At 36.6% G+C, this 19,817-nt stretch overlaps 1 protein-coding gene across 2 annotated transcripts in view; it reads left to right on the top strand.

Moving 5' to 3' along the window:
- Positions 1 to 19,817, top strand: part of zfh2 (Zn finger homeodomain 2) — a 617,436-nt gene that overhangs the window by 58,109 nt on the left and 539,510 nt on the right. Inside the window, exon 2 of one of the 2 annotated variants that reach the window (XM_081745104.1) lies at positions 5,299 to 5,373. The gene's annotated coding sequence lies outside the window, so the exon portion shown is untranslated. The remainder of the gene's footprint in view (positions 1 to 5,298; positions 5,374 to 19,817) is intronic. The other variant, XM_081745105.1, reaches the window with a different exon arrangement.

Genomic DNA, 19,817 nt, shown 5'->3' with positions numbered 1-19,817 from the left:
GGAGTCCAAACGGCTGGTGTGATTGGAAAAAATCTTTACTCATAATCGGGGATGACTTATGGCCTCTGACTTTGGATATACCCTGTATATACGAAAGCTGAAAGATAGAAAGTTGGAATGAAGGAAGAGGTTCAGATTCTGAATTAGAAATCTATGTATCAAGGAATTCGGTAATAATGGCTATATTAACAATACATTCACTTCCATATAGAGATTAGGACCCTAATATTTGTCCGATAGAAAGTACCCTGCTTCCTGAAGTGCCAAGAAGCCGAATGCTTTACAGAGATATATACGAAATTTTAGCTCGCTAATTTTCATAATTGAATGTGAAGCATGAAATAAAATTTTCCAATATTGGCCAATGTTGTACCGTATCTAGTAAGAACTTGGATTGCTAATCATAAGGTCCCTAATTCTATTTCAGGTGTTAGGACTTTTTCAATCTTCTTGTGTTTCATAGGAGAAACCTGGAAAAGCTCGAGTCGGAAATGCTGACATTGCTATTCGAATCCAAGTGCTGTCGATCATGGAGCGTAGGGTTCGAGTACCTTCATGATCTTGGAATATAACTATAACAAATTTCGATTGCATTATAATTTATTTTTGTTTGTCAGGCTTGTTGATCAACACTTCGTTTCCCATTGCTACAATTTTAAGTTCCTTATACTGAAGTTACAGGTTCTTACCAAAGATGGTCATTTTGCATCGGCCTGAGATTCGCTAACCTTAGTTTGACTCTCGGTGTCTTGAGTTCAAACGCAGTAACTCAATGGCACTTGCGCTTCCTTGGGCTGTCCGTAACATTCAAGTAATATAAGAAAGTTACCATATATAGAGAGAGGTTGCCTAATTTGGGAAATTGAATTTGTCAATAATAGGGAAAATTTGTTTGAGGGAAGCTACATGAACGGCTACTTTTTTGTTTTTGTCTTATAATATTTGGTGTTCTATTCAGCGGGACTTTCTATCTCTCCCCGTCTGTCTTGAGGTAGTCTGATTTTGAATATTTTTAGTGTCTGTTAAGAAATCACTTGTGCTATATTCTCGATGTAGCTCAGGATTTCTACTCTCAAGTGATGCTCGCGCTAGTTACCCTTGTGCCTCGGGCTCGCTATTCTCAGTAATCCTCGTTTTCTCTCGAGCTTACAAAATTTGACATCTCTGGTTCTGCTTGCTACCAGATACAAGTGAATACCTGCACATTTGCCCCGAGATGCGAATAATTAACCAAAAACTTGTAACGCATGCTATATTTTACTTCTAAACCAGTTTGTAACACCAGCTGTTTTTGCTGAGTGTTGATATGTTCCATTCTTTTAAACTATACTGCTAAAATTTCGACCATTGTATTGACATCAGTACATATATTTATTTATTTTTTTTTCTGCTGCTGTTTGTGAAACACTTACATTTAGAATTCTCTGACAGTTCAATAAGATAGACTAGATTAACTGGTCACTAACCATAGACAGTATCTTTTAATTGCTTTATGTTACCTTTTATGCAGTAAGTTCTCGTTAACGAACACTCTGTCTACTGGTCTTAATGAGTGGTCTACTGTCACAAAACTAGCAGTTGTCATACGTTCTTACGCTGATAACGAAAAACAGATTAATTGTCCATTGGTAATTGCTTTGCTTCTTTTCTGGGATCTCGTTTATTCGATATTTAATGAGGGCGTAGTCTCGATAAAAGCGAAGCTGACATTCAAGTTAAAAAAAAAAAAAGAAAAGGCTGTAATTTCTTTCTCAGTACGGCTAATTATTTCCGTGTTTTCTAAATGGACATATATGTAGTAGTTATACGTGTACAAATATATGTATGTTGTTGTTGGTGCATATTTTGGAAACATTACTTCGTGCTTGAGGTCATCCGAAATGACTTTCATTTCTTTTTCTCGTGCTAACAACACTTAATTCTCACGTTATGTACTAGATAGTGACTTTTTCTCTATTTGAAATGGTGCGAGAGAGAGAGAATTGATGAATTTACATTAGATTAAGAAGAACATAAGTAGTTAACCGTATAATACAGAGGTCTTCAGTTGAAATCTTGATACATTTAATCATCATCTTACACTAGAAGCTTAATTTTCTTTTCCATTTCGGTACTTCACATGATTAAAAACCTTTGAGCAGTCCTGAGTTCGATTCCCAGTGGGGGCACTCGGTCGAAAAAGTGTAAAAGGTTTTTTTTCAGGCCAGCCAGCCTGAATGAAGTTTTTCTGGGTCTTCCTCATTGCTACCAGGCAAATGCCGGGATGGTACCTAACATACCAATCCCAGACCACTCCCTTCCTTCCCCAATCTTTTCTTCCTTCCCTTTCTTCGGATAGTGTGATCACCGAGGGATGTCATCCTTCATATGTGACAGACTAAATGGCCGTAGATGCCGAAAGCCCAGAACTCTAATTTCTAATCCTAATCCAAAAGATGAAAAACTATCAAAATGTGAGTATGGAGAGGAATAGAGAAAAATTAGCATTCGTCGAAGAATTTTATTCTTTAGAGAGTTGGAGGCTGTTAGAATTATGTGCGTATTTGGGCAGTGAGATGTGCAAGTTTTCAATTGCAGAGGAATTAGATATTTCAAAGAATCGGAGAATATTAGAATTAAGAACATATTTGAACTGCGGGATTCGTAATTTTCATTTGTCGAAACATTGGTTTCTTTAAAGTATTAGGAGCTTTACTTGTTTGATAAATAAGAACTGAGTTCACGAGAAATTTGGCGGAAAACACGTGTTAACCACTCAGTGCCAAACATTTTATTGTTGCGATTACTGTCGAAGAACTTAAAAACAAAGAACGTCTATAAAAATATGGTTTGATTTGGTCTGTTGTTTATGGATACTAAAGTTGGATGCCAATATGTAAAAGTGTTCCAGAAGAAAGGACGTACGGCAATAATAGAGGAGAAAGCGGAAGAACAATTACGGACGTTAAGCTCTTGACCATAGACCAAGTCTGATCATGCTGCACAGGCTTATCCAGAATTGTGGAGAATGATAGCAAGGACGTCATTAAAATGTGGTGGTAGGGAGAAGAGGAGATATTTCAATCAGTTGGTGAGTCAAAGATGTCGATCTGTAAAATGTCCAAAATTTATTTAATAAAAATACGTTTAAACAAGGCTCTACCATGGATTATTCAAGATCAAGACCACTGAGGTAGTTTAGCAGTAGATATTTGCTTTGGTAGGGTCGTGTATGAGGAGAATTTAGAGCTTGAAGGATGGACATTCCTGATACACTTCAATAGCTGTTGGTCACTTAGTCACAGTGTAGTTCTAAGATGCCAAGCACTATCTTCGCTTTCTCTCTCGTGTTCCGGTCATTACAACGCAACCTTTTAAATCATAGTTGATATTAAACCGCCTTCATGGTTGATGTAGATTGATTTGGAATTTAACGGGTCTGTGGACCTATAACTTCACGTGGGGATCTGAACCATATATACTCCCACCGAGAATCGAAATCAGATATCTCGCATATACTACCCGTGTTGGTACGACGGAGCCTCTTTTCTTCTCAATCCTATCATCTGGATTTCTGAAAGTGTAAGGCTATTCATTCCCATCTCTTCTTTTGTGTTTTTAATTGCTTTTTGGTTGGCAATACTCCAGAGTTTATAATTTTAACTTTTTAAAATTTTTTGTTTGCCATTCCATATTCATGATCTTCCTCAAGCATCTATTTATAGAAGTTCAAAGCTATATAAAACATCTATTTTATGTGATTCACACCCATATAACACTACTTTTGTGTTTGTTTTCCATATTGGATATATAGGTGAATAAGTACTGTATCGTTTTTTTTTTTTTTTTTTTAATTTCTCTCTGATATCATCTTGTATTCTTCACTGTCACTATTCACTATTCATCACAGCGACCCCAAAAACTGTGAATGCAACTCTAATATTGGTCGTTTCCGATTATTTTTTAAATGTCCCATGCTATTCTTTAGCTGGTATGTTTGCAAATCAGGGCTTGTTTCCTTGTTTGAGACATGAGTTTATCCTGGGAAGAAGGGGCGGCAAATTATTTACAGCACAGGGTCGCACAATTTATAAATACGGGCCTGCCTGCGTGTACTCCACGTGAAGGAGTTTGGTTTGTATGACGTGATACTTTCTCGAGTAATATTGAAATCAGAAGATTTCGGTTTTGTTTTAAATGATTGTAGAAAACCGCCTCTCGTTGTTTGTTACCGTTTTTGCTGTATAGCGATAACGATGAACATTAAAACCGGAAGAGATTAATTTCTGTTACTTTCAGTTCGAATAGAGGATTAAGAAAGAAGATGGTGCCAACTTCTGCAGTGCCGTGAAGTACGGGGGCGACGGCCCCGGGCGCCGAAGTAAAGGTGGAGCGAAATTCGGAAGAAAAAAAGAGAGGTAAAATTACTGAAAATGCATGTGCACATATATAAAATGGAAGGAAGAAAGTAATAAAAAGTGCTCAAAATCAAGCAAAACCAGGTTTTTTAAAATTTCTTTTCTTTTCTTTTTTTCCTTCTTTCTTTCTTTTTCTTTTTTCTTTTCTTTCTTTCTTTCTTTTTTTTTTTTTTTTACACTTCGCACCAAAGATTGTGGCGTTTCGCGGCTGGTCTGTTGACCTCACTAATATATACGGGAGCGCCATCGTATACTCTCGCCCCGGGCGCTGAATTTCCACGGCAGGGCACTGAACTAGAACGCTAAATCGATTTTTAAAAAAAACTGCTTCTCGCTACCTCCTGTCGTTTTTGCTCTATGCAGATCAATATTGAAACCGGAAGTTATGCTGGGTTTCTATCATTTCCGGTTTTATTAGTGTGTCAAGGACTTAGATGAAATGCATTTTGAGACTTCATGCCCCTCAGGGGTCGCCCTTCTGGTTAGGAACCACTGATCTAGAGGTTGAGAGTTCGATCAGGGATTTTATTCAAATATTTCGAGATTTAAAAAAAAAGCAGTACAATAATTCTTTCATTGTTGCAATCATATAAGATAAGCACCATGGATTGATTGTATTCGTTTTTAAATAGTAAAACATAAATTTTAGTTCAACTTGAACTTTCTCACTCCACATATTTATTTGTTAAGTCATTCTATATGAGGATATGTTATTACTAGTAGTCCGTAAATTGGGCTGTTTTGTGTGGAATTGTCGGTAACCAACTTCAAGGAAATTTCACATCATCTGGAAAATCTTTAAACCTTTCGTCTCCGTTTTTTTTTTTTTTTTTTTTTTTTTTTTTTTTTTTTTTTTTGTTGGGTGTTGTGCTATTCTAATACTGAATTAATTCTCTTTCAGGGCTGGGAATGGCAGCAGCCGGAAGAATTTGGAGGAGGCATGCCCAGAGTTGGTGGGTGGAGTGGCTGACTCAGGTAAGACGTTTTTGATCCTCATGACTTAAGAACAATTTTTTCCAGGAGAGACAAATTAATTTGATATCATTTCTAGCCTCGTAACCTGGTTAAACACCAACTTTCCGAAATCTTTTAAATGTATCTATTGGCGTAGCTATGGGGTACGACGTAATCTGTGTACCCCCTATTATAATAGTTTGATTCTTGTTTTTCTTGAATTTTCATACCTAAAATTCTGTTAACTGTGATTCGTCAATTCATTGAGATAACATTTTATCTAACATTTTATTTAGATAACGTTTTAAATACACTTAAAAGCTAATAAGTGATCACGCAAGAATGTTATAGTGAAAAGGTAGGTGAGCTTTAACTATCTTTGTGTGTGCCCATATGAGACGTTCTGTTTTAATTACTTTAGTGCATACCCATATAAAAAGTTCTGGCTACGCCTATGACCACATCTCAATTTCTTTACTAACAATGAGGATTTAAAAAAGTTTAAGACCTGGTGGTTGAGCTATATAGTTTGTTGGTTGGGTTAGAGTCTGGTTCAGCACCGAGCCTATATATTAGACGTGGACCTACAATTTTGCATAGAAACTGAACCACATGATCTCCCACTGGAATCAAACCCGAGCCTCCTGCGCAGAAGGCGTATGCGCTAACCTTAGAGCTACGAGGGGAGATCTCCAGCTATGGTTTTTCAAATACATATTAATCTTAGAAAGAATAGCAAAGGAATTTCAGGATTTTTTTTTTTTTTTTTTTTTTTTAAGCATTTGGCAGCATTGTCTATCTACCACTTCCGATTTCAATATCTGCTCCAAAATTGGATTTGAATTTTAACTTTCGTTCCTCTGCATTGTGACCAAACTTGGTGGTAATCCATTAAGAAGTTCTTGAGATTATTTTTTGGTCTCCCGGAGGTACAAGATAGATAAAGGAGTTGGGATTGGTACTAATGTCAAATCCGTAGTTACCGGGGTCGTTAAACTGGTTGGTGACAGCCCCAATGACATTTCAGCCCAAGTTCAGTCGGACGGCCCTTTATTTATTTATTTTTGCTTGTTGGAATGATACATTGAGCTTCTGAAAACACTGTGGGCACATACTTCTAAGAGCATTCTTATTTCTGTCATTTTATCCAGGTTCTGGTTTAAAACCAGGTAACAAGGGGCACTTCAGCTATTATATAAAAATATATTAAATTGTAAATAATAATAAAAAGAAGCTCTACAAGTATGATTTCATAATATGTTGTGTATTAGTGTTTGAATCGCATTTTGTAGGTAGTAGAGAACGTTCTTCCTAAATTTTCAATATTCTTACATTGCAATATTTTCAATTGACTTCACATTGTTCACATAGGGGGCACTGTGGCTTAGTGGTAGAATGCTTACCTCTAGTGCGTGGGATCCCTGGTTTGATTCCTAGCCGGAAGTAAGTTTTTGGTGGACAACATCGTTTCCGTGGAGTTTCTCCGCTTACTAATGTTCCCTTCTACATTTTCATTCTACCAATTTTTCCATAATCATTAACTTGCCTTAATCATCCTTGCATAATCGTGAGACGTTAAACTGAAATATTTCTTTGTTATACAGACGCATATATAGACATAGAAGAAAAGTGTTGGGTGTATGGAATAGATAGTGTGTAATTAAATCGAAGAAATTGTTTTACTAAAGGAACCTAACTTTTGAACGCCGAAGGACGCAACTGCTGCGTCAAGGCTGTAAACCTTAATCGCTCTGCCCCTAATTAAGCTAAGAAAATAATTTTGATATCAATGTGTTCCTGAAGGATGAAGCTTGCCGACGATATGCATTTTATGTAGCGGTACCAAAGCAGAGAGGGAGAGGGTAAAGTTCCTTTTTTCTTGTTGTTGTTTTATTGCGCCAGTTTTGGGTGTTCCCTCCCCCTCCTTGGGGATACAGTCATAAAAATTGATATGTGAAGCAATGAAGTAGTCCGCTACACGCTGATACCCTGCAAAAATACTTGTTGCTTATATGGGGGAGTAGGAGAGGAGCAAAGTTGACCAATTTTTTGAGTCTCAGCTTTTTGACGTAAGTTACATTTATTTTCTGGCCAGATTCTTTTTCTTTTTCTACGAATAGGGCGGGAATTGCACAAGTGTGAATTTTCATCTCGCTTTGTATTGCAGGAATGGCTACCACTTTAATATATATATATATATATATATATATATATATATATATATATATATATTGTCGTAAGTGCATTGCCTACACATTAGCTTCATTTTATCAGCATAGAGTGATTGTAAGAGTTACCAGGGTCCCCTAAATTCTATTTTTTCATACTTTTTAGGAATTTTTGTTTCTGCTTCTTCTTCTTCTTGTACAAATAGGGAGGGAATTGCGCAAGTGCTACATCGTTTGAAGTAGTGTTCCATAAGCTTTCCAATGACGTATCAAACACCACCCTATGATAATTAGGGGGGTCACCAGTGCCCCCCAATGTGAGAGTCTATGATTTCATTAAAATCCTTGCCCGGTATATAAAGGCTAAAGTTTAGTAGTGCTTACGCAGTGGTATACTTGCAAATATTGTAACTGTTTTTCTTTTTTTTCGATGAATTAATGTTTAGTACACAAATTGTCACATATTTCCATTTTTCTTACTGACCTATCTTCGTAAATAAACGTTTCCATGTAACAGTACAACATGACCTTGTGGTGTGACGAATCTATGTTAAACTCGAAAGCTATACTACTAATTAAAGACTTACGAATTACATAGGAAATAATGTCAACACCATTCAAGTCTTAGTACTTGACGTATAACTTGCAAAGGGTGTGTACCCTAGACGACAACAATTAATAATCAATATATTTTTTCTACTAAAGTCATTACATATGAGTATGAAGAAAAAAAAATAGGTTCATTGAATACGTACAGACGTTAATGAAGTACACTTTCGCGATGTTATACACTATATGGACAAAAATGATGGGACGTTATGTTGAAATGGAGCATTACCTTATTTTCAACCTTCGTTTTTTTTAAAGTCACTGTACTTTTTACAGTGTGATTTTTTTTAAAAAAAATATAAAATAAAAAGGTCACTATGAATTTTGATTAAAAAAATGGCATGGTGGTAAACCTTGGCGTGCTTTACAAGCTTTTGATTTTTTATGGTGTGCAGACTTTAGGTTCCCGAATTATGGGTAATCAAAATTGGAGTTTGGGCTTAAAGATGCGAGAATTTGACCACATGGTATTTAGAACAAAAGCATATGTAACAAAACCTGTTAAACGTTAACTTGAGGCATAATAAAGGACGTGATGTGTAGTTTTACCCACGTATAGTCTCATTTGCGAGACGAGACGATAAATTCCTTGAAGTCTAGTAAACAATACTATAAATATACCACATTGACTTGACACCTAGTCTTCGGTTCCAAGCGCTGCTATCGGCTGAAGGAATTCCACTGCCTTTAGCGCAGATGGCTACAAGGCTCTCTCGCTTAGCAGTAGCTGAACTCTTATTTGTTCAACGCGTGGGTGTGTTGAGGGTGTGAGCTTTAGTTCACATTTTTGCCACGGCTCAAGACATTTTGGAAGCACTATAGTTCACCTAAATCTTAGATCTCAAATACTATTTCAGTGTTACATTATATATATAATATGGGGTAAATTTGGATAAGGGCGTAACTAGCAATTCTTCAATTTTTCAACAGAGCAGAAAAACAAACGCCCTTATCCAATTAACCAACGTATTCACACATTATTTTTGGAGACAGGCGTTCGCTACGGAGCAGAGATATTACCTTAACACCACCTAGACACATACGGACATGCTCAAACTTGCAGAAAATATGTGTATCTCATTTTACCGGAAATAGGTCGATAAGCCCTTATCCAAATTACCCCTTCAGGTTGTGCTAACATACTGAGGAGCATTTAGCAATGTTTAAAGATACCCAAGTCATTTCACATAATATACTCCAATAAAAATGTTGTTATATCACATACTTCGTGGACCTCTCGTGACGCGGATGGATTGTGATAAATTTCAGATGAAATTAAGGAAAAAAAATCAGGGCGTAAATTTGTACATGAATTTGCAATACAGAAGGAGAAAGAATTCTTTGAGAATCTAAACTAGACGAAAATTTGAAAAAAAAAATACGAGACGAGCTTGTTTGTCGTCTCGTCTCGTCTCATCTCGTGGACAACATCAGTGATGAGAAGTTGATTCGCTATGTTGTAAGTGCATGTACGTACAGCGCCGTAACTTAAATTTTTTCTGGGGGGGGGGGACAAGCATTAATACGCGTATTTGGGCCCCCTACAAAACGCTGCTTTTCTAATTTTTGGGCCTTCTCTTTCCATCCTTTTCTTATTCTTTATGGGCTCCCCGGAGGCTGTGGGCCCTCCCGCACGACATGTTCTGTGGGGTCGTTTGTTACGCCTCTGGGCCCGTTCCATACATGACAAATTAATTAAGGGGACAATATTGAAAAATCTCAAAGCCATACGAATAAATATTATTTCTAGGGCCCCTAATAGGAGACTTTTTTTTTTTTTTTTTTTACTGAAATGGGCCTACAACTCATTTTCGTTTTATTTGCCTTTTGTGTGCTGTTTTGTTTATGTAGTAATGAACCTGTCTGATGCTTCATTTACAATTTAATGTTTGTATCGTATTTGCAGTAAGAAAATTTTGTCTTAAAATGGGCCCACCTCGAACGGCTGGGAGCTTCCCTGGGGGCAGTTGAACCCTTCCCTGCCCCCCTTAAGTTACGGCCCTGTGTATGTATAATATAGATTTGCTAACAAAATGAACGAAGGGTATTTTTTCCGCTATAAGGAAATACAGGGTACGCAAGGAGTCGTGAAGCATGACTCAGTTGTAACTCCGAATAGGACACAAGGGTGTGCTCCGGTTGCCAATCCCCATCCGTAAACTTTTTGCCAGTGTCATCTCTCCCGCTACACGGAAATCATCTTTGACGTTATGATGATGTGAGATTGTCGATAAGTTTCGTTTTGTTTTTTATTTGGCTTTGTTGTTGTTTTATATTTTCTTTGTTGTTATTGTTCGTATTATTGTTACCGTTTAATTCGAATAACTGTTACAACTCATGCTATAATTATTTTTTTTATCCTCATTCGCCATTTCTTCAAAATTTAGCAACATTGTTGGTAAACTTACGCTGTTTAACGTTTTCTCTAGTGTGCGTTCACGAGGCGGCTCCACGGAAACTTCCGATGCATTGGAGCCGAAGCAAAATGCTTTTATGACTGGTATTGAATAGGGATGGCCGGATCCGGATCTGGCCGGATCCGAAGATCCGGATCTGACTGGATCCGGATCTTGAATCTCGGATCTGGATCCGGATCTCGGATTTCGGATCTGGATCCGGATCTCGAATCTCGGATCTGGATCCGGATCTCGGATTTCGGATCTGGGTCCGGATCTCGGATTTCGGATCTGGATCCGGATCTCGAATCTCGGATCTGGATCCGGATCTCAGATCTTGATTCTTATCCAAATCCACATCCCACCCAAATTGTGATAAACTTGAATATCAAAAATTCACCGAAAGTAATTTCACGAAGTCCTGACAGTGAAGAAGAAAACAGAAAATTAAGACGGATATTGACAAGTCTATTTGTCTCCTTCATTGTACACTAAAGATCAAATGCTTGCCTTACTAAAAAATAATCTGATTTGACTCGGATGAGAATTCGAATGTCGAATCTAGGTCCACCCGGTTGCAGGACCGAGATGAAATACACACATATTTATATTTGAAACCGGAATACAAAACTCGAATATTTAAAATTCCTCAATACATCTATTTCATTGACAGTTAAGAAAACAAACAGTTAAGACAAGTATTGACTAGTTTTTATGTATATTTATCTTGCTCAGTCTGCTCTAAATATCAAATGTATACCTTACAATTAGATGTAATAATTATTTAGTAAATCACAATATGAGCACCGAGAATAAACTATGAATTTTGGTGCCCCTTATCTAGATTTGAAATTTCGGATTCATACATAGAATCAGGCTGAAAGATAAATATTTGAGATCTGGACACCGAAACAAATGCTAGTACCAAGATCGTAGCCGTTTTACCTAGGTAATGCGAGCGGAAGGCGAGCACTAATTCCCCATGTACCGGTACTTTGGGGAATACGAGAAACTAAAAACAGATAAATATTCTTTTTAAGGGGCAAGTTGCGCTTTAACATGACTTTTCATGAGTGTTGTGTTCAAATACGAAAACTGTAATGGAGACTTGTTTGAAATAAATGCCTTTTATTTTTTAGCAATAAAGTTAGGTACTTTCACATTGAATAAAAATTAGCAAAGCACATTTCACTGATTAGAGTGCTGGTTCTTATGGAAGCTTTCACACTGAACCGAAGATTTCCTCATGTGGGTATCGGATTGCCACAATTCACCTTGCTGAAAAACGTGGTTTATCAGGAGGTCGGCCAAGATTCTTTTGGACTTAGCCTGTAGACTGCTTCTGGTCTCAATTATTCCCATACAACAAGACTAACCATATATAAAGTTGGTTCGAAATGATTTAAAATATCACTAATTTTAATCGCGATTTAAATATTCGTAAATCAGAAGAGATGTAAAAGTTAAGCGTTAAAATAAATCCGATAATTCCTAATGCAACCTAATGATAGCAATAAAACTCCTTATGTAACATTTTCAAAGCTAAGATTAACAGTTTTCTTCCTGAAGAGGGTTTATGGCAACATTTATAAATCCAATTATCATAAGTAATACCTCTGATAGCCCCGCATTTCACATCACCATCGCCCTTCATCCTGACAAGTGGGCAATTCACTTACCCACAATGACTTTTCAGGCATTCCAGTGACATCAGTATCTCAGTTTGGGTTTGGGATCATGCTTCGGTGAACCTTCACTATCACCATCAGCAGCTATTAGAGAATCAGAACTTATTTCTGTATTAGACAATGCGTGTAACTATAGCTTTTCGTCTATAGAAGACAGAGAGCGCGCCTTAGGTGCCCGTGGTCATGGGTTCAATTCCCGGAGAGGCTCTCAACAATTTCGATGTTGACCCAGCAACGTGAGGACAATTGGGGAGTTATCTTAAGTAAGAGGTAGCGGACTGCAGTCTGGAAAGCCGGCATTAGGGACTTCGGGTGTCGATGCGTTGACTACACATCCCCACTTTCAACGTAAGCCCGCTGGTAGGAACCAAAGGACTGCCGTGCCAAGAATTTAGTTTGTTTTAATTATCATAAATGCCTTCTTTATTATTAAATTTTATCCAATATTTTCTTTTCAACTAGTTTGGGAAACTCAGAGCTAGCTACTTGTTTTCTTTTTAATTCATGTTCATAGTTAGCACAACTAATCACTAAGCAAAAACAATCTTTTCAATAAAATTCGCCTCGCGTCTTTCGTAGCTCTAAGTTTAGTTATTTTTAGTCTTCTTTTTTTTCAAGTTGAAGGGCGGTTTATCATTTTCCCCTCGCTTTCCCTATTTTTTTCTAGTTTTACCTATGTTTCTTTGCACGGACATTGCGCCTATACGCACGTGCTTAGTGTGTTCGTTTACAAAAGCGGGCCATTTTCCTGCCACTATAGAAAGTAAGAGTGCACTGTATCAGAGAAATATTAATTGACGTATGTAAGTGAATATATCTGTGACGAAGTCATAATTACTCAGTTTTTGCATCGTACATAATTTCCTCATCCTTATTAATCTCTTCACCCTCGCTTCCTGAATTCCAGTTCTAGTATTCTTTCTTAATGGGGGACTGATGTCTCATGTAGGCTTATTAACTATAACATCAGCAATAAAGAAAGTACGGTTTAATTTGCACTAATTTTAAAACATTACGTTAATTAAATAATAATAATACGGAGCAAGCTCAGGCTACTTGTTAGGATTCTTGCTTCGCAATTGGATAATACCGGGTTCGAATTCGGAGACCATCCATCCTGACTGAGGATTTTCCAGGGTTGTTCCTCAGTTATACTGGGCAAATGCTAGGTTAGTACCTTGATCTAAGGCTCTGGAGACCTCCCTTTCATTCCTTTTCCAAGGTTTTCATCTGTTGATTACTACAGTGTAAAATGGCCTCTGAGGATGTATCTGGTAGCTTATAGTAAATAAACAGTAACGACGTAATACATCTTCACGAAACATGTGGGTTAACTACAGTCTTACAATCCCAATAGATAGCTAAAGTTTTAATATCAATTTCCTGACTTTTATATACTATTTTCATATTGTTTCAGCTTTCAATTTTCTCATGTATGTTCCCACCGAGAATTGAACCTGAGACCACATGAACAAATGCGAATATGTTAAATATTTTTGAACACTTTAATATACAAAACACAAAACGCTTCAATGATACGATGCATGGATATGTTTTGGTTACGTCCTGCAATGTATGACTAAAGAAGCCAGGAGGGTGAAGAAAAAATAACAGAAATCTCTTTCATATTTACTCCTTCAACAAACTCCCGACCTCAGAAGGGCAAGCCATAAGTTAGGTAATAAAGTCGTACAACGGACACAACCATATCGCTCTCCTGAAATTCTCGTGTGTATGTTTAAAAATCTACTGTTGTTCTACGCCAACCAGTCTATATTTTTTGTTGTATATACCTTCGAAGTGAAAGGTATTCATTATTACATTTGTTGGTGGTTGGACTCGTGAGTCAGAAACTACTATTAATAAAGAGTTTGTTTTGTCTACTATCCCTGCGATTAGAAGGGCCTTATCTAAAAGATATTTCATTTGTATATGAGAAAAGAAGAAATTTTATTTTCTGAGAATAAAATAAACATTTTCAATGTGAAGCTAACATTAAGTTTCGAAGAGGAGCTAAACAGAAGAATTTGTTACTATTAACATCAGTTTTCAGACAGTTCACTATACTCTGAAATGGGAAGAAATCAAACTGGGAAACATTTTACTAAAGAGACTTCGACAGAAAGTGCAACATGTAAATATTGCAAGGTTAAAATAAAATAAAGAACAAAGGTAACACAAACGTGTTATGGAAACATTTAAAAGCACAGCAACCTACTATATCAGTGAATCCGAAAAAAAGTTTTAACGAATTTTAGATATTCAATTTTATCATCACAATTTCAGATGTAGGTTTGGATACGAATCAAGATCTGAGATTCGAATTTCGGATCCAGATCCGAGATCCGGATCCAGGTCCGAGATCCGAGTTTCGGATCCAGATCCGAGAACCGGATCTGAGATTCGGATCCGAGATCCGGATCTGAGATTCGGATCCGAGATCCGGATCTGAGATTCGGATCCGAGATCCGGATCCGGATCTCACTGGATCCGGGATATCCGGATCCGAAAATTTTTGGCCATCCCTAGTATTGAACCCAGGCTTCACGAGTCGTTATGGTCACTGTAATTTATCTTGTGCACTGAATATGGTAACCTCCTTAGTAGTCTATGAAGGATTTTATTGCATTACATCGTGAATATAGTGATTAGTACTTTGAATCAGATGTTGTAAAGACAAAATCTATCATTAATTTCCTCCCAGAAATTGTCGATGAGATTAAGGTTGGGATTCTGAGCAGGCCAGTTTACATGAGACACCTGATTTTCCAATTTGACATTTGGTACTGTAGTTCTGAAACCTGTTTTGTAGACCTCGGAATCATGCACTATAACCAATGAATTTCAGCGTGTACCAAAAGTCCGCTATGTAACCGTGGGAGAACACCTCAAAAGTGTTGAATAGTTTACTTAGATATTTACTTGTTAGAAATTTCACATATGCATAAAGAATATTTTATATAAGCCTTTGATTTCTGCAGTATTAAAAAAAGCAAAAGATTTAAGATAATACCACTGTACACTTGTAACTTTCTTTATATAAAGCACTCAAACTTCTTATATTGTCAAGAAAAGCTTGGATACCGTATATCGAGAATATTACAAGTGGTCACTGTTCCTATCCCCCACTTATCCACCTTCTTTTTAAAATATATTGCATAAATTAGAATTTCTTAACGAAATTAAAGTCGAAACAAGAAATACAGGGTGTCCGAGAAGTCCTTCCCTGATTACAGAAATTGATAACTCAGGCTAGAAATAAGATAGAAATATGAAACTGGTGTTGAATTGTTTACAAACTATAAAAGTTTTGGTCACATCAGTACACTTCCACATGAGCACCCTTGGTAGCACGTAGCACATCTAGGCGATATTCAATTTCCACCCACACATTAGCCAACATCACTGGAGGGATCGATGCAACGACTGTGGTTATTCGTTGCTGCAGGGTTTCAAGATCTGGTACACGTGTTCGGTAGACCTCATCCTTGACATAACTTTTATAGTTTGTAAACAATTCAACACCAGTTTCATATTTCTATCTTATTTCTAGCCTGAGTTATCAATTTCTCTAATCAGGGAAGGACTTCTCGGACACCCTGTACATTTTTAAATTCGGGCCGAAACGAGAAATTACACGAATTTCGTGGACACCACTAGTTCGCGTGTCTTACAGATCTCAAACATTGTTTTAATGTTAAATGATTCATAGTATTAAAAAAAAAAAAAAAAACTATAAATTGATAAAATGATTGTAACGAAGAGCATTTATCAACGTCTAAGGATATTCATATTATTACACAATCTACTTCAATAATAAATTTGATTTAAATATTGTTATATCACATTCGGTTGGGACTACTCGTAATACTAAAGGATTCTGATAATTTGCAGATTAAATTAAGGTAGATCACTAGGTGTTCCTGGTATTATGCTAAACACTGCTTGAATAGTGCGGCGTTGCCAGTTAGTGTCGAGTTTGCTATTGCCAGATAATAAAGGAAGTAATCATGGGATTTTGCTTGGATACTTACTGGAGAAATTAGTTTTTTTTTATTTTTACCGCAATTCACAGCTAAGTTCCGCTTCTCGAACTGCAACGCTAGAAACCAGGAATTAAGCGTATAAATTTGGCAACAACGCATTATGGCGTTCTGCGCAAGTTTCTTCTCAAAATCCATTTCCTTAAATGTAAATTAATATTTAAATAAAATGTGAAACATAACACGAAAAACGGTCAACCAATATATTTATTTCGCAATAAGGTCGTTACTTTTAAAGTACTTTACACATTCAAATAAACATTTCATAAAACGGAGCACTTCTAGTAAGACCTAACAGTAAGTGCCATCTTGTGTGCTCATTGTAAATCGAATCAAATATTTTCTTTTATTTACATTTTTCGATATCAGGAGAGACAACCAAATGAATCAGTGTCTTGTGCTGTAGCTGAAACAATACTCTATCTTATAGTGCAATATTTATAATATGTAACGTTTCATTGCGCAGTAGTTAAGGGCATGAGCTAAAATATGTACTGACTTCCGGGTGGTGATCCATCTTAAGAACAAAACCAGTTGAGAATGCTCCAAGAGCATTGCTAGAACGAATTTAAAAAGAAATAAATTTTTCTTAACTTGTAAAGGCTTTATACCAATTGTTCTCTTATACTCACTAAACAATTCTTGAAATACTGTATATCTGTCCATTTATAATTTTCTTGAGTACTAATTTTTTCCCACGTGTTTTGGTTAAGAATTCTGTTAAAACGTTCTACGATATGTTGTTTTACGAAGAAATTCTCAAAATGGATGGCTCGAATTTGGAAAATTCGCAAAATATCATCTCTCTATGACTTACGCTTTCCGAGATATGTCTCTTTAAATCTCCCGAAATCCGAAATTTTTAGCCAATATCTAGGGAACGGTGGCCAGTTGACCAGTGGCCACCGGTTACTATTTGGTACCAAAATGTTCACCACATTCTTTGGTATTAATCAACAAAAATATCATCTCTCTATGACCTACGGTTATCGAGATATGGCTCCTTAAATCTTCCGAAGTTGGAAATTTTTGGTCAAGATAGAGATATCGGGAAAGATAAGAGTGACACAAAAAATTCCATCACTTCGTTCAGGTAGTTTTTGATGTTCTATCGAATGGAGGACTCAAAATTTAAAAATTCGCAAATAACAGACACACACACACATACATAGAGAATTCAGTAACGAACTTTTTAAGTTCGTTGATCACGGGATAAAATTTGTGTGTGTATACGAAACAAGACGAGACGAGTAAAAGTCTTTTGAGAAGCGAGCGAGCCAAGACTCGAGCTGAGAAGCGAGCCGAAATTCTTTGTGTAAAATTTCTTACAAGTACAGATTCTCAGTAAAGTCGACCCACTTTTCTATATCAGCTAATAACGATAAAGTTACACCCACATGTTTGCGATATATTACTACACATAGTCTAAAGGTAATAAACATGTTCTATTATTATTATTAATAATAATAATAATAATAATAATAATAATAATAATAATAATAATAATAATAATAATAAAAGCAAACCTTTTGTTTGTATATTTACATTGCATTCGTGATGACATTGAGAAAATAATATTATGCTAGTTCCCTTTCCCGTTATATATATTTTTCATATATATATCACATATTTTTACACACAATCATAACTATAGACTGACATAATAAAACCTAATCAAGCGTACACGATAATGAAATATACACACATAGAGACAAAGTCAAACGAGGCAGGAAACATAAGCTATTGTAGATCTTCAAATGCAGATAAACTTTGATGTTGTGGTGCAGGGGTTTCGGGAGGAGTAAGACTAGGAGGGAGTCAAAGAAAATGAAAAATAAAAAGAACGGGAGAGTAGAAATCAGAAATTGAAAACAGTGATGTCAAATGCACGCAATTTCTCAATTAACGAACGTTGGTAGAGAAAAAAAAAGTTAATAATAGAAAGCATGCAAAAGGATTATATGTACGATTGTGGTCGTACATTTATTTTCAGGATTGTACAGATAATGAATTAATGCTGCTTGTTGCTTGCTTCCTACACACATTTCACAGCTTCACACGCAGGTTGGGTTGGTTTTTCTCCCAAAAATCAAATTGTATGATGTGATATGGTGTTTCTATTTTTAACATACAGTAGATCCATTATTATTCACCGGTAATTGTTTTTCGCCATACACGCCACTGTTAAACAACTCACGCTCTGCTGTTAAACAGTATCCACATAATTCCCGCGCACTAATTAATTCTGTTGATTATTCCTCAGTGTGTATTAACAAGGTCAGATATTGCGTTCTAATTATTTCAACAAGACAAGAGACTACATGTATTGTGTTAAGATAGATTAATGATTTTGAATTCTAAATCAATTAAAAATAAAGTGGAATTTCTTGTAAGGGTGGTGTGCAGTGGCGTGTACAGAATGTCATCAAGGGGAAGGGGTTCAAACATCTAAGTTGATATCATTTCAGGATAGGAGTGTTTTTTTATATACCTTAATGTCGCAGATCTATATTTTTTATAGTATTTTCTAGAAAGAGAGAGGTAAAACCCAGTAATGGAAGAGAGAGGAAGAGAGAGGAAGAGAGAGAGGAAGAACTGACAAGATGGCGGAGGTGCTGGTTGGTGTGTAATTTCGCTCTCTCTACTATTGTCAGTTTCTTGTGGTAAATGCTGCTACTCACAATTATATTAGTTCAACGTCTGACCAACAGTGATGGCTCAGTATATAAATAGTGTTTTTGCTTTCATATGAACTGATAGCCGGGTATTTATTAACAGATATTTGTGCCTAAGATCTGAAAAGAAAAAAACAGTGTTTTGCTTCATTTGTCTTCTGTTGGTGTCTTCATACAGTGTTGCAAACTTCGTTAGCAATGGTGAATCCAAAGGGTAAAAAGGTGGAAAAGTCTGTGGAGAAGTCACTCGAAAATAGATGTGATTCCCTGGAGAAAACAATTAGCAAATTAGAAGAAACTGTCTCAAAGGCACTAGAATCTCCGAAATCATCAGCAAGTGTACAGGGCAGTGGACTGCGGAGCGACGAAGACAAGAAGGATGCGGACTTGGTGTCTGTATTAAGTGAGATACAAAAGATTAAAACTGAAATCACGATACTGCGCAAAGATATTGACAGCATAAAGTCGTCCCTTGCTTCGAATCAGGACCAAATTGATGAATTGGAGCAATATAGTCGCCGTAACTGTCTGCTAATCCATGGGCTACCCGAGACTCCTAATGAAGATGCGACCACTATGATCTTAGATGTTTTCAAAAACAAATTGAATGTTGAATTAGACGTCGCAGTAATAGATCGGTGTCATAGGGTGGGAACTCCCCGTAGAAGAAATGCTGCTACAGTGGTGAAAGAAGGTCATCGACCTCTCATAGTGAAATTTATCTCCTATCGCTACAGGGACCTTGTATGGAAAAGCAAGAAAAAACTGAAGGGCTCGAAAATACTTGTAACGGAGTCCCTCACCAAGAATAGACAGAAGCTGCTTAGGAGTGCGAAGGAAAAGTTTGGGATTCGGAATTGTTGGACTTCCGATGGACGAATTGTAAT

This window comes from Thermobia domestica, chromosome 18, assembly GCF_964235325.1.
Source record: "Thermobia domestica chromosome 18, izTheDome1.hap1.1, whole genome shotgun sequence".
Taxonomy (NCBI): domain Eukaryota; kingdom Metazoa; phylum Arthropoda; class Insecta; order Zygentoma; family Lepismatidae; genus Thermobia; species Thermobia domestica.
This window is presented reverse-complemented; position numbering and strand designations above follow the sequence as displayed.